At 37.1% G+C, this 12,690-nt stretch overlaps 1 long non-coding RNA gene across 1 annotated transcript; it reads right to left on the reverse strand.

Moving 5' to 3' along the window:
* Nucleotides 1-5,298: 5,298 nt before the first annotated feature.
* LOC149248849 (uncharacterized) lies at nucleotides 5,299-7,363 on the reverse strand. The gene is made up of 2 exons (XR_016265781.1): nucleotides 6,689-7,363; nucleotides 5,299-5,582 (listed from the first exon to the last, which is right to left on the reverse strand). It is a non-coding gene; the product is annotated as an uncharacterized LOC149248849 (long non-coding RNA).
* Nucleotides 7,364-12,690: the final 5,327 nt, after the last annotated feature.

The following is a 12,690-nucleotide window of genomic DNA, read 5'->3' on the forward strand; positions in this document are numbered from 1 at the left end:
AGATCTTGTGCACAGTGATGTTTTGGACCTGTGAAGTTTCATCACTGGGTAAGTCTGTGTACTATGTATCATTACATAGATGACTTCTCAGGAATACATGGAAATATTGATTGTGTTTGTGCTTAAGAAGAAATCTGAATCTTTGACAGTTTAAAAAGAATTTAAGGCTCTGTGGAAAATCAGACAGAGAAGAAGATAAAGGTGCTGAGGACAGATAATGGTGGAGAATTTTGCAGCAAGGAATTTGAAGAATTTTGTAAGAAGTGTGGTATAGCACGGCAGAAGACTACTCCATATACACCTCAGCAAAATGGAGTCGCAGAAAGAATGACAAGACGTTGATGGAAAGGGCAAGAAGCATGCTCAGTGGTGTCAGGTTAGGACAGGAATTCTGGGCAGAGGCAGTGGATACTGCATGTTACCTAATCAACAGATCACCTTCATCAGCGTTGGAGGATAAGACTACACAAGAAGTATGGACTGGTAAGAAACCCTCTCTTTCACATCTAAGGGTATTTGGATGTGATGCATATGTACATGTTCCAAAGGAGAAACGAACCAAGTTGGATAGTAAATCTGAAAAGTGCATCTTTAATGGGTATAAGGATGGTTTAAAGGGTTATAAGCTTTGAACCCAGTCACACGGAAGGTTGTGTACAGCCGAGATGTGTTGTTCAGAGAGGTAAAAGATGTTATTCAACATGAAGTCCAACCAAAGGAACCTGAGAAGATAGAGTTTGAGCCAAAGGAGGAAGAATCAGACTCTGCAGCAGAGGAGGAATCAGAAGATGAAGAGCCACAAACTCCGACTGTGAGAAGATCAGTTCGAGAAAGAAGGCAGCCAGAAAGGTATAGTCCATCTGCTTTCAGTTCAAATTTTGCTTTGTCTGTTACTGATAATGATCCCAGAACTGTGAAGGAAGCAGTGGATTCAGAGGATGGAAAACTCTGGAAAGAGGCCATGGTCGATGAAATGGCATCTTTGCACAAAAATGAGGCTTGGGATCTGGTGGAGTTGCCGGCTGGAAGGAAACCCATTGGCAGCAAATGGGTGTTCAAGAAGAAGACAAATGCAGAAGGAAAGGTGGAGAAATACAAAGCTCGGTTGGTAGCAAAAAGTTATTCCCAAGTGTCGGAATTGATTTTGGTGATATTTTTTCTCCTGTTGCCAAGGTAACTTCTATTAGATTACTTTTATCTGTTGTTGCTTGCTTTTGATTTTGAGGTAGAACAGATGGATGTGAAGACAACATTTCTTCACGGGGATTTGGAAGAGGAAATCTACATGAAGCAACCTGAAAGCTTTGCGGTGAAGGGTAAGAAAGAACTGGTATGCAAGTTAAAGAAGTCTCTGTATGGGTTAAAATAGTCACCAAGGATGTGGTATTAGAAATTTGATACATTTATACGGGGACTTGGCTTCACCAGAAGCAAAGCAGATCATTGTGTGCATTTTAAATTAATTGGTGACCGTATTATTTATTTGGTCTTGTATGTGGATGATATGTTGCTGGTTGGAAATGACAAAGAAATTATCCAGGATTTGAAGACCCAATTGTCCTCCAAATTTGACATGAAAGATCTTGGTGCTGCAAACTATATTTTGGGCATGGAAATTAAAAGAGATCGGTCAAAGAGGAAGCTCTGGTTAAACCAGAGGAAGTATGTCGAGACAATACTCCAGAGGTTTAATATGCAGGATAGTAAACCGGTGAAGGTTCCTATTCCTGTAGGTGTGAGGTTATCTGCTGAACAGTGTCCCAAGACACAAGAAGAGGAAGAGGACATGTCCCATGTTCCATATGCAAGTGCAGTGGGTAGCCTGATGTATGCAATGGTCTGTACTAGACCAGACATTGCACATGCAGTGGGAGTATTGAGCAGGTTTATGTCAAAACCTGGGAAGGAGCACTGGACAGCAGTGAAGCGGGTTTTCAGGTATTCGCGTGGCACTAGTGATTATGGTTTGTGCTACCAAGGAAGACCAGGATTGGACAGAGTGTTGGATATTCATGGCTTTGTTGATGCAGACTGGGCTGGAGATCTGGATCAGAGAAGATCTACAAGTGGGTATGTGTTTAACCTATTTGGAGGTGCAGCCAGTTGGATGAGTAAGAAACAATCTGTAGTGGCACTATCAACTACAGAGGCAGAATACATGGCAGCCACTCATGCAAGCAAGGAAGCAGTTTGGTTGCAGAGATTGTGTTCAAGTATGGGGTTAGTACAGGGAGCTATAAGAATAGACTGTGACAGCCAAAGTGCAATTTTCTTGGCAAAGAACCCTGCTTATCATTCAAAGACAAAGCACATTGATGTTCAGTATCACTTTGTGAGGGACACGATAGAAGACAGAAAGGTGTTGTTGGTAAAGGTGGACACTTTGAAGAATACTGCAGATGCATTGACAAAATCTGTGAGCTCTGAGAAGTTCTCTTGGTGTAAAGAAGCAATGGGAATCTCAGGGCTGAAAAAATGACTAAGCTCTCCTGTGGCCCCCTGTGGAAAGAAAACAACAAGTGGAAGATTGTTGGGTTGTGTTATATTCTTTCCACGTAGTTAATAGGGGGTTTGAAGGGCACCCGTAACCCCATTTTATGGGGTCCGGGGCAGCGCCCTGGAAAATTTTGGTTTTGGACCATATGTTAGGTTGGGCGGACCCACCTATGGTTTTGTGCATGTTTTTTGCACATGTTTTTTTGGACGCGATGGTTTTCGGTCCATGGTATTGGATGCTTCGGCATGTATAAATATGTATTGTAACATTGAAAGGAACATAATGAAAAATCAAACTGGTAGTCCTGGTTTTGGGATCCAGGGAAAAATCTCTGTGCATATGTGTTTTATGGGTTATGCTCTCGCATTGTTTATTTTCTTTGTTTAAGAATTCGTATGCAGGTAATTTCTGTACAGGGTTAAAACCTACACCATATTGTTATTGTTGTGCCCCATAGAAGCCGACTATTGTTATTGTTGTGTCCTTGCATTATTATTGTTATGTAGGCTCTAATTATATTGTGACCCCTTAGACTCCTATATATACCAAGGAGGTATTTTCATTTGTATCATCCAAGAATTGTTCATTTATGTGATGTAAAAGGAGATTTCCCCTTCGAAGAGGCTTATTTTGAAGTCATTGATCTATTTTTTCTTCTATTTTGTGATTTGATTACTTAACACACAAAGAACCTTATTTAATTTAATATTAAATTAACATAAAGTTTAAAGACCAATCATAAGTTACATAATTAATCATCAATCAAACTTAAGGATCAATCATAAGTTACATAATTAATAATTAATCATGTTTAAGAACTAATCATAAGTTACATTAAATATTCAACTAGCATAGTAAATCATACAATACAAGTGAATTCATGTGAGGTGTGGCTACGTGGCTAGTATACACATACCTCATATATATAATAATAATACAAACAAGAAATTACATAGCAATGAACCTTTTAGCAAGTAGGTTAATAACTAAGCATAACATAGTAGGATCAGGGAAAGAGCATTACAATACTTTAAAAATTAATACTTATTTGGAGTAAAATGAGCCTATATGAAATGCTTGATCTCAAAACTCTCATATTCGAAATATTCTTCAGTAGTTGAAGGGAAAAGCATGAGTTGATGTCTCTATAAACTACCTAAAATCTGAACTTTCATGCTTACAAAATTTTCAATGTTTAGAAGATATCGGATTGAACCTAGGAAACATTATATCGAATGGGGTTTATTCATGATGTGTATGTGTATAAAATTGTCCATCCAAACTATTCCATTTTTTTGGAGTAATTTAATTATTTAAAAGTATATGACCACTTTGTTCTTTTTGCGTAAATACGAGGAGAAACCATGTTCAATAGTAAACACATGAATCCATCTATACAAATGTCCCATGCATCATATTATTCTATTGGAACATAAATATATAAGGACTAAATTTCGTGGTTTGATAAATTTTCCTTAAAAAACAATAGTTCATTGACTTTCATTTTTTTCATTTACACAAATGTCCTATGGTATTAGATTATTCTCTTAGGTTCAAATCTCATGGAAGGGGTTGAGGATGGGAGCCATTTTTAGGGGAATTAAACTATCCCAAAAAGCATGAGCTTCGCACAATGTTGGTAATAACAGCCCATAAGTGAGAAGATTGTTTTTCCATCCAACATTAGGGTTTACCTCTGCCTAGGCTTAACCTAATTCGTACAAAAATAAATAAATAAATTCATCTAACTATAAGAAATATTGGAAAAAATAAACTATATCATTAATATTAATGAAAAATAAATAAAATTAAAACAATATTATTTTAGAGAGTTTAAAACTAATGTTATTTCAATTAAAGTTTCTATAATAAAATCTTAAATTCTTAAAATTAAAAAATATTTTTATATTTAAATAATTATAAAAATTAAATTAAAAGCTATTTTTTCATCCATATTTAAAATTAATCACTAATAAAATGATATCTAATATATTCATATTATCAAATTTATTTAAATGACAACAAAATTTATTCAATATATCATTTTATATAGAAATATAATTATAGCAAGATGATATGTAATAGTAAAATATAATGGTATGATAAATAGTGTGATAAGTTTAATCCATTTTTACATTAAAGAAAATAAAAAATATAAATAAATAAACTATCAATATCTCAAAACTCTTATCATATTCATCAAATTTTATAATATGATTAATTAATTGATAGAGATTATATAAAAAGAAAAATTTGAAAAACAAAATTTATCAATAATATTAATAAATATATATATATATTTAAAATAGGTTTTGTATACTAAAATTATGAATTTTTAAAATTAAAGTGTATTTTTATATTCAAATAATTTACCAAATTTAGATTGTAAAAAAAAAAAATCTATTTTTGATATATCAAATAAATTTAAATTTGATATCATTGGTTCGATCAAAAATCCATATGGGGTAGTGAAGACTATCCTCCTTTTCCAAATATGTTGGAAAGAAGGCTTGTTGTCTTACTCATGACTCACTAAATCTATTGGAGCTGCATATATGATTTGAACCACTCTTATCAACCCATATGGGATAGTGAAGACTATCCTCCTTTTCCAAATATGTTGGAAAGAAGGCTGGTTGTCTTACTCATGACTCACTAAATCTGTTGGAGCTGCATATATGATTTGAACCACTCTTATCATTACTAACCACACTGAAAAGAAATATAAAATGAGCATGAGTAGCAATTCCATGTTTGAATTAACCCATTCATTTTTTTCAATGGAACTCCAACTACTGAAACATACATGTTCTATAATGTACTTACCTATGAATATCACTTCACCAAGTATGTAAGGAAAAAATTGGAGATTTCATTCACTGTATAAGCAATGAAGAACCCTAAATAGAATACCATTTCGAATCTTACGAAATACTATTTCTTATCCAATATTCTTGAACCTAATGTTGGTCCATCAGATCCCTAGAGTCCTTTGCTTAAAGCTTGATTAGCCGCCCAATAGAAGTCTTTTCCACCCCTCCCTCCATACAGATAGAAGTGGGTGAACAAAAATTGATTGTAGTTCCTGCATAAGAAAAACAAGGTATAATATCTTGAAGAGAAAATATTCTAATTGGCCATTATATATGGCTAACCTCAGTAAATGCAACAATCTAGGATTTTGAGTAACTGGCCCAGCAACTAAAATGGCTAAAATAGTAACAAAAATCTGTCAATTCCCAGTCTCCAATGAAAATCAGTAAGTTGGGTAATGTTCCATCATGTCATAAGTAGCACTTGCAGTATGAGATGCAAATCAAGAAGTTCTTGTTTCTGTAGTATTATACAATTTTATCAAAAAAATAACCCCAAAAAATAAAATTATATCCAGCAATAAAGAATAAACATCTCTTGTTAATTCCTTCATTTCTTCCCATTGAATCTTTTGAAAGGATGATAAGCAAAGCAAAAATTTGCCAACAAAAAACTAACCATTACTGAATTTATTTACAAGCTTAGAATACATTTAGATGGAAAAATGGTAGGTCTATTTTAAAAAGCTAGCCAAACAGAGCTCTGTTTTGTCACAAGCTTCAAATCGATTGAATTGAGAAATGCTTTAGAGAGCTCTGTTTTGTCACAAGCTTCAATATCACAATCAATTGAATTTAGAAATGATCTACAGAGCTCTGTTTGGTCACAAGTTTCAAAATCAATTGAATTTAAAAATGAATTGAATCAATTAAATACAAAAACATATGTTTAGCTGGCCGTTCAAAGCATCCTATTGTAATATACCCAGAACGAAGGAGAGAGCCATTTTCCAAAACAGAGTTTTTGATCTCTGTTTTGTCACAAGCTTCAAAATCAATTGAATTTAAAAGCAATTCCAGGTCTGCAAGCTTGTGCATATTTTGCCTTTAACATGGACATGCGCAATTGGAAACAATTCAAATTCAAATTCATAATTAGAAGCTTCTGTTTTTATCTATTCCTTGAAATAATACAATTAAACCAAAATGTTCAAATTATTAACAAAAAAACAAACCATACCTTTTACATTTGGTTAAGTAACCTATTAAAATGTAATTTGTATTACTCACATGATCAATTAACACTGGTTTATATTTATGTACATTGATCATACAGCATATTAAACAAATTAAATTAATTAAGGTGGAGTGGACTGACCTTGAGAAGGCAGTCCCAGGGCAGCACCAATGGCGGCCACGGCCGGCCTAAGCTCTTTGGGACAAAATCTGCCATTGTGATATTTGTCCAGCGCTTCGAACCTCTCGTTACATCGTCCTCAACAAACTCCTGGAGCTTCGACCCATCAAATACCATATAACTATATCCATTTCTTTTTCTCCTTTATCCTCTCTCTTCTGCTCTCTTCTCCTGATTTGTCTCTGATTCCCGTGCTTCCAACGTGATCAATCAAAATCTGTATTTGTCAAGAAAAGAAGTGGGAAGCAGATATAGAATCCTGAAGCTTCCAGAGGGCACAGTCGTTGCATAACAATTAATAAATAAGTAACAGCTTCACAGGTGGGTAGTGACAATATGGTTGCCTGGAGAAAGCTGAGTTGAATATTTCTCAACTGCAGCACCTCTCCATCTTCATTCATATGCATGCCAAACATTTTCGCAGCAGCCGTTGACGTTTACAGCGGGAGTATGGACTGGTAAGGAATTGTAGTTCAAATTTGCATTAAAACACATGAAAACAACCGGGAATGCTGCAGACTGCCATCAACTCAGTTCATGATCTCTGAGGAAGCATCTACTTCACATGAAAACCATGTACAGGTAACCTGCCAAACTTATTGGCCATTGTAAATTTGGCATCCAATTTACCTGTGATCATTGTGCACCTGCGACACAGCAAGAAAATACGCAACTAAAGCTACAAAACTCGTGAGGTCGCGATTTGGGCGGCCTTAAGGCGCCACGTTGTGCCCATCCGACGGCCAGTTTTGGGAAGATCAGAACGCGCCACACGCAACCCCTCGAACGGTGAATCTAGTGGTGCCACGTGGAGGGCATCAGATCTGGGCCGCTGAAAATTCCACACGTGGCATCCATATGATGGTAAGATCTGACGGCTTAGAAATCGACACGTGGCAGAAACTGACAGTCAGATCTGACGGCTGAGAAATCGCCACGTGGCATCTAATATGATGTAAGAATCGACACGTGGCAGCAACGGACAGTCAGATCTGACGACACGTGGCAGCAACTGAGAGTCAGATCTGACGGCTGAGAAATCGCCACGTGGCATCTAATATGATGTAAGATCTGACCGCTGAGAAATCGCCACGTGGCATATAAATATGATGTAGGATCTGACGGCTGAGAAATCACCACGTGGCATTCATCTGACGGCTAAATCTGCGCGGCTGTGAATTCACCACGTGGCTGCGAATTCACTACGTGGCAGCCCCATGACAACCAGATCTGAACAGATCAGAATTCGCCACGTGTCACGCATCTGACAGCTAGATCTGGGCGCCTGAGAATTCACCAGGTGGCAACCCTATGACAGCGAGATCTGAACGGATCAGAATGCGCCACGTGGCATCCATCGGACGGCTAGATCTGCGGGGCTGAGAATTTACCACGTGGCAGCCCCATGACAGCCAGATCTGAACGGTTCAGAATGTGCCACGTGGCACATATCTGACAGCTAGATCTGGGCGGCTGAGAATTCGCCGGGTGGCAGCCCTATTACAGCCAGATCAAAATGCGCCATGTGGCACACATCTGACAGCTAGATCTAGGCGACTGAGAATTCGCCTGGTGGAATCCACTAAATTCGCCACGTGGCATCCATTCAATGCTCAGATGTATGTGGCTAAGAATTTCCCACGTGGCATCCATTTAATGCTTAGATCTTGATGACTGAGAATTCGCCACGTGGCAGACATCTGACAGCCAGATCTTCGCGGCTGAGACTTTTCCAGTTGGCATCCATCTGACGGTTAGATCTGGGCAGGTGAGTATGCGACGTGGCACCCATCTGATGGCCAGATCTGGCGACCAAGAATCCGCCACGCGGATCCATCTGGCGGCAAGATCTGAGGGTTGAGAATGCGCCACGTGGCACCCACGGTGGTCAATCTGGCGGCTTAGAATGCGCTACGTGGTACCTATCTGACGGTCAGATCTGGCGGCTTAGAATGCGCCACGTGACATCCATCTGACGGTTAGATTCGGACCATCCACGTAGGGCCACGTGGCGCCATCTGACGGCAAGATCTAGGCCGTCCACATAGCACCACGTGGTGGCCATTTAAAGGCCAGATCTGGGCCGTCCACATAGCGCCACGTGGTGGCCATTTAAAGACCAGATCTGAGCCATCAACACAGTGCCACGTGGTGGCCATCTGACGGCCAGATCTGGTCCGTCAACATAGTGCCACGTGGCAGGCATTGGGCGGCCAGATCTGGCCATGCACGTCGCGCCACGTGGCATCCATCTGACGGTCAGATCTGTGAACCTGAAATGCACCACGTGGCAAACATCTGACGACCAGATCTGAGCAGTTGAAAATGTGCCACGTGGTGGCCATCCGACGGCCAGATCTGGGCGCTTAAGAATGCGGCGGCCATCCGACAGCCAGATCAGCACGGCTGAGAGTTCGCCACGTGGCAACATTCAACGGCCAGATCTGGGACATCCACAAGTCGCCACGTGCCTTTTATCGACGGTAAGATTTCAACACGATCTGAAACGTCCAATCAGTACAATATCGACCGTCCGATTTCGACGACCTCAGCCGTCGGATCAGTGGGATCTCGGCCGTCAGTCTGCGTGGTCTGAACCGTCCGATCTGGGTTATGTTATGCTGGGCAGCAAATCTACGGTTTCGGTGGTGCCAAGTGCGCTTTTGACGGTACAATAGGTGCACAGTGATCGCAGGTAATTGGATGCCATATTTACAATGGCGACCAAGTTTGACAGGTTACCTGTACATGTGAAGCAGATGTTGATACGTTATAAACTGATCACCCTTTTGTGCTTATAAATGGATAAGTTAGCTGGATTATAATCTGATAACTGATAACGCCCCGGACTTATAAGATATGACGCCTATCTGCTTATATTTTGATAAGCATTTTGGTTTATAAACTGATAAGCTCCGGAACTTATGAGATGATATCCTAATCTGCTTATTGGAAGATAAGCAGTTGGACTTATAATATTATAAGCTTATCTGCTTATATGCTGATACGCCTAAATGCTTATAATTTGATAATTTCTTCTGCTTATAAACTGATATGCTTAGTTGATTATAATTTGATAAGTTTACTGGCTTATAAAGTGATAAGTCAATTGCTTATAAAATGATAGGTTCTTACTTCAAATATGATAAGCTATCGGTTTAACAGATAAGCGTAGTTGCTTATAAAACGATAACCTTATCACATTATAAACTGATAATCCGTTGGACTTATAAGATGATAGAGCACTTCCTTATCGGCAGATAAGCAACATTACTTATAATATTATAAAGCTAGCAGCTTATAAACTGAAAGGCTCACTAATTATAAGACGATAAGCACAACAATTTATCAAATTATAACCAGATATGCATACAAATTGATAAGCTTGCAAGCAGATAACCGACCAAATTTTCTGCGCTGCGCGTTTCTACCGACGTCTCCAGGAATCTCTGCATCCGCGCAATGTAAGTTATGATCAGGTGGTGTGACTGGCTCGGAAGGAAGGATCTGTGTTTCTCATGATGGTCAAAGCAGGCCTCCACTCATCTTCAATCTTTTCCCCGTGATTGTTGCAGCAACTGTGTTTAGGGCCAATGGCAAACCTTGAATTAGATGGGCATTTTAGCCGCGGAAACTGAGCGCTCTTGCAGGAAATTTTCTGCCCTATTTTCTCAAATTTATTAATAATCATATATATAATGTATGATCCCCATGGGTCGGAGTACTACCTCAAACGTAATATACAATTCCTCTGTAAAAACATGGAGGATCAGGGGAATATTTCAGATAATGTGATGATTTTCAGAGCATAAGATGCTTTTCTGCTACAGTTATTTTTACTGTTTCATGCCCGAGAAATGCGAAATGCCGGAGTTGTTAGCGAATGATCCCAGGCAAATGTAGCGTCTCATGACCGGTCGCGCCTTCTAATAATGCCCACCGAGATTGAGCCGAATGAGTTTCATATTGCTTTTGCTAAAAGTTTGAAATAAGGCGTTGGGCTTTTTTTGTGGTAAAAAAATATATTTTGTTTGAAGAGAAAATGAAACATGTGCTTCAAATAATGATAATAAGATTATAAAGTTATTTTATCAAAAAACATAATGAGCAATTCTTTAATTTGGAGGTTTACGATGTATAAATGGAGATATATTAATGGATAATTCTACAATTATTGGAATAATTTTCAAAAATAAATGATAAATATGGAAAGGTAAATCATAAATATATGTTTTAATGTTTTTCTCAACAAGATTTAGAGTGTTCGAGGACTGATCGGATATTTAAAACTCTATTTTGTTGGAAGAGAAAATTATGTTTGTTTAGTAGTGGTTTATTTTAATGGTTTATTTACACATTATAATGTTATTTGAATGGTTAAATTATAGAAATTTTATCAAAGATATAAATGGACGATTTTTTGTGGACATGTTTTGATAGAGCTTGTCGAGACCTAAATTTTATTAGTGAGAATGGGTTTATTTCAGAGACATATTTCTAGTCAAAAGCAAATAAATGTTTGAGACATATTTCTAGTGAAAATAATATAGGAAGAGCAAATGTCTTGGAATTTGCAAAAAATGAGAAGCAAATAAATGTTTGGTGCAATAATTAGTTGGACTTGTAATTGAACCAATCCATGTTTCTTAGGCCTTGCTAGCATGGATTCCTTGAAGCATCTTAAAGAAAGTCAAATAGATATCCACTAAATTCTTGTGGGCAATTAAGCAAGAAAAATGTCATTGTTCTTTTGCCTTAACTTCTTGGAACTTCTTGGAAATCTATTACAATCCTAAAGGCTATGAGAGTATAAAAGAAAAAAAGGTCAAGTCACGTTTAAAATGTTGTCAATCTACTTTTTGGGTGTGAGGTAAAATTGTAATAGTGTAATATATGATTTTATTTGTGGGATTAATTTTAAATGTTATTTGAGAAATCATAGTTTTAAGCGAGAAGAGCATATGAAAATTATTAATGAAATCCATTCAATTTGTATCCAATAATAAAATTGTAATAGTGTAATGTATGATTTTATTTGTGGGATTAATTTTAAATGTTATTTGAGAAAGCATATTTTTAGGGGAGAAGAGCATATGAAAATTATTAATGAAATCCATTCAATTTGTATCCAATAATTATTATTCGGATAGTAAGTTGAAAAAAGTCTTAAAGACACCTAAATATAGGGAATCCAACCAAGATTACATCCAATAACTATTATTAGGGTAGTAAGTTGCAAAAAGCCTTAAAGACACATAAATATAGGGAATCGAGCGGAGATTACTAGGTGAGGTCCAGATTCAAATCTCATTAATTGTTACTATAAACCCTAGGCTAGTGTTGGTATAAAAAATTTAAATAAAATACATTATATTTGTATCTAATAATCAGTATTAAAGTGCTAAGCAACTAATGAAACCCATTATATTAAATTGAGAACCTTTTTATTCTTCATCCATTGTTAAGAAAATGTTGAGCTGATTGTTAATATTGTTGTTTCATTTTAGACCACCATAATGGAGGAAAATCTCCAAAAGTTTTATATAAATAAGAAAGACCATTGTTAAAGAAATATTGAACTAGTTGTTAATAAGGTTTATCTTAGACCTTTGACCTTCATAATAGAGGAAAATCTCGGAAGTTCTATATAAATAAGATAGTCGAGATGGAAAGACCATTATTAAGGAAATATTGAACTAGTTAATATTGGTTATCTTAGAATTTCTACCTTTATATAAATGCAACAATGGTTTATGGTTAACCCTTCATAACAGAAGAAACTCTCGAATTATGAAACCCTCCAAAAGTTAGAGGGGAAACTCTCGCATTATGAAACCCTCCAAAAGTTTTACATAAATGGGATAGTGAAGAAAAGACCCTCCAAAAGTTACAGAGGAAGTTATGAAGAAACAAACTCTCGGATTATGAAACCCTCCAAAAGTTTTACATAAATGGGACAGTCA

Source organism: Pinus tabuliformis, chromosome 7 (assembly GCF_031772625.1).
Source record: "Pinus tabuliformis cultivar Carrire ecotype Pingquan chromosome 7, CPIR1, whole genome shotgun sequence".
Classification (NCBI taxonomy): Eukaryota; Viridiplantae; Streptophyta; class Pinopsida; order Pinales; family Pinaceae; genus Pinus; species Pinus tabuliformis.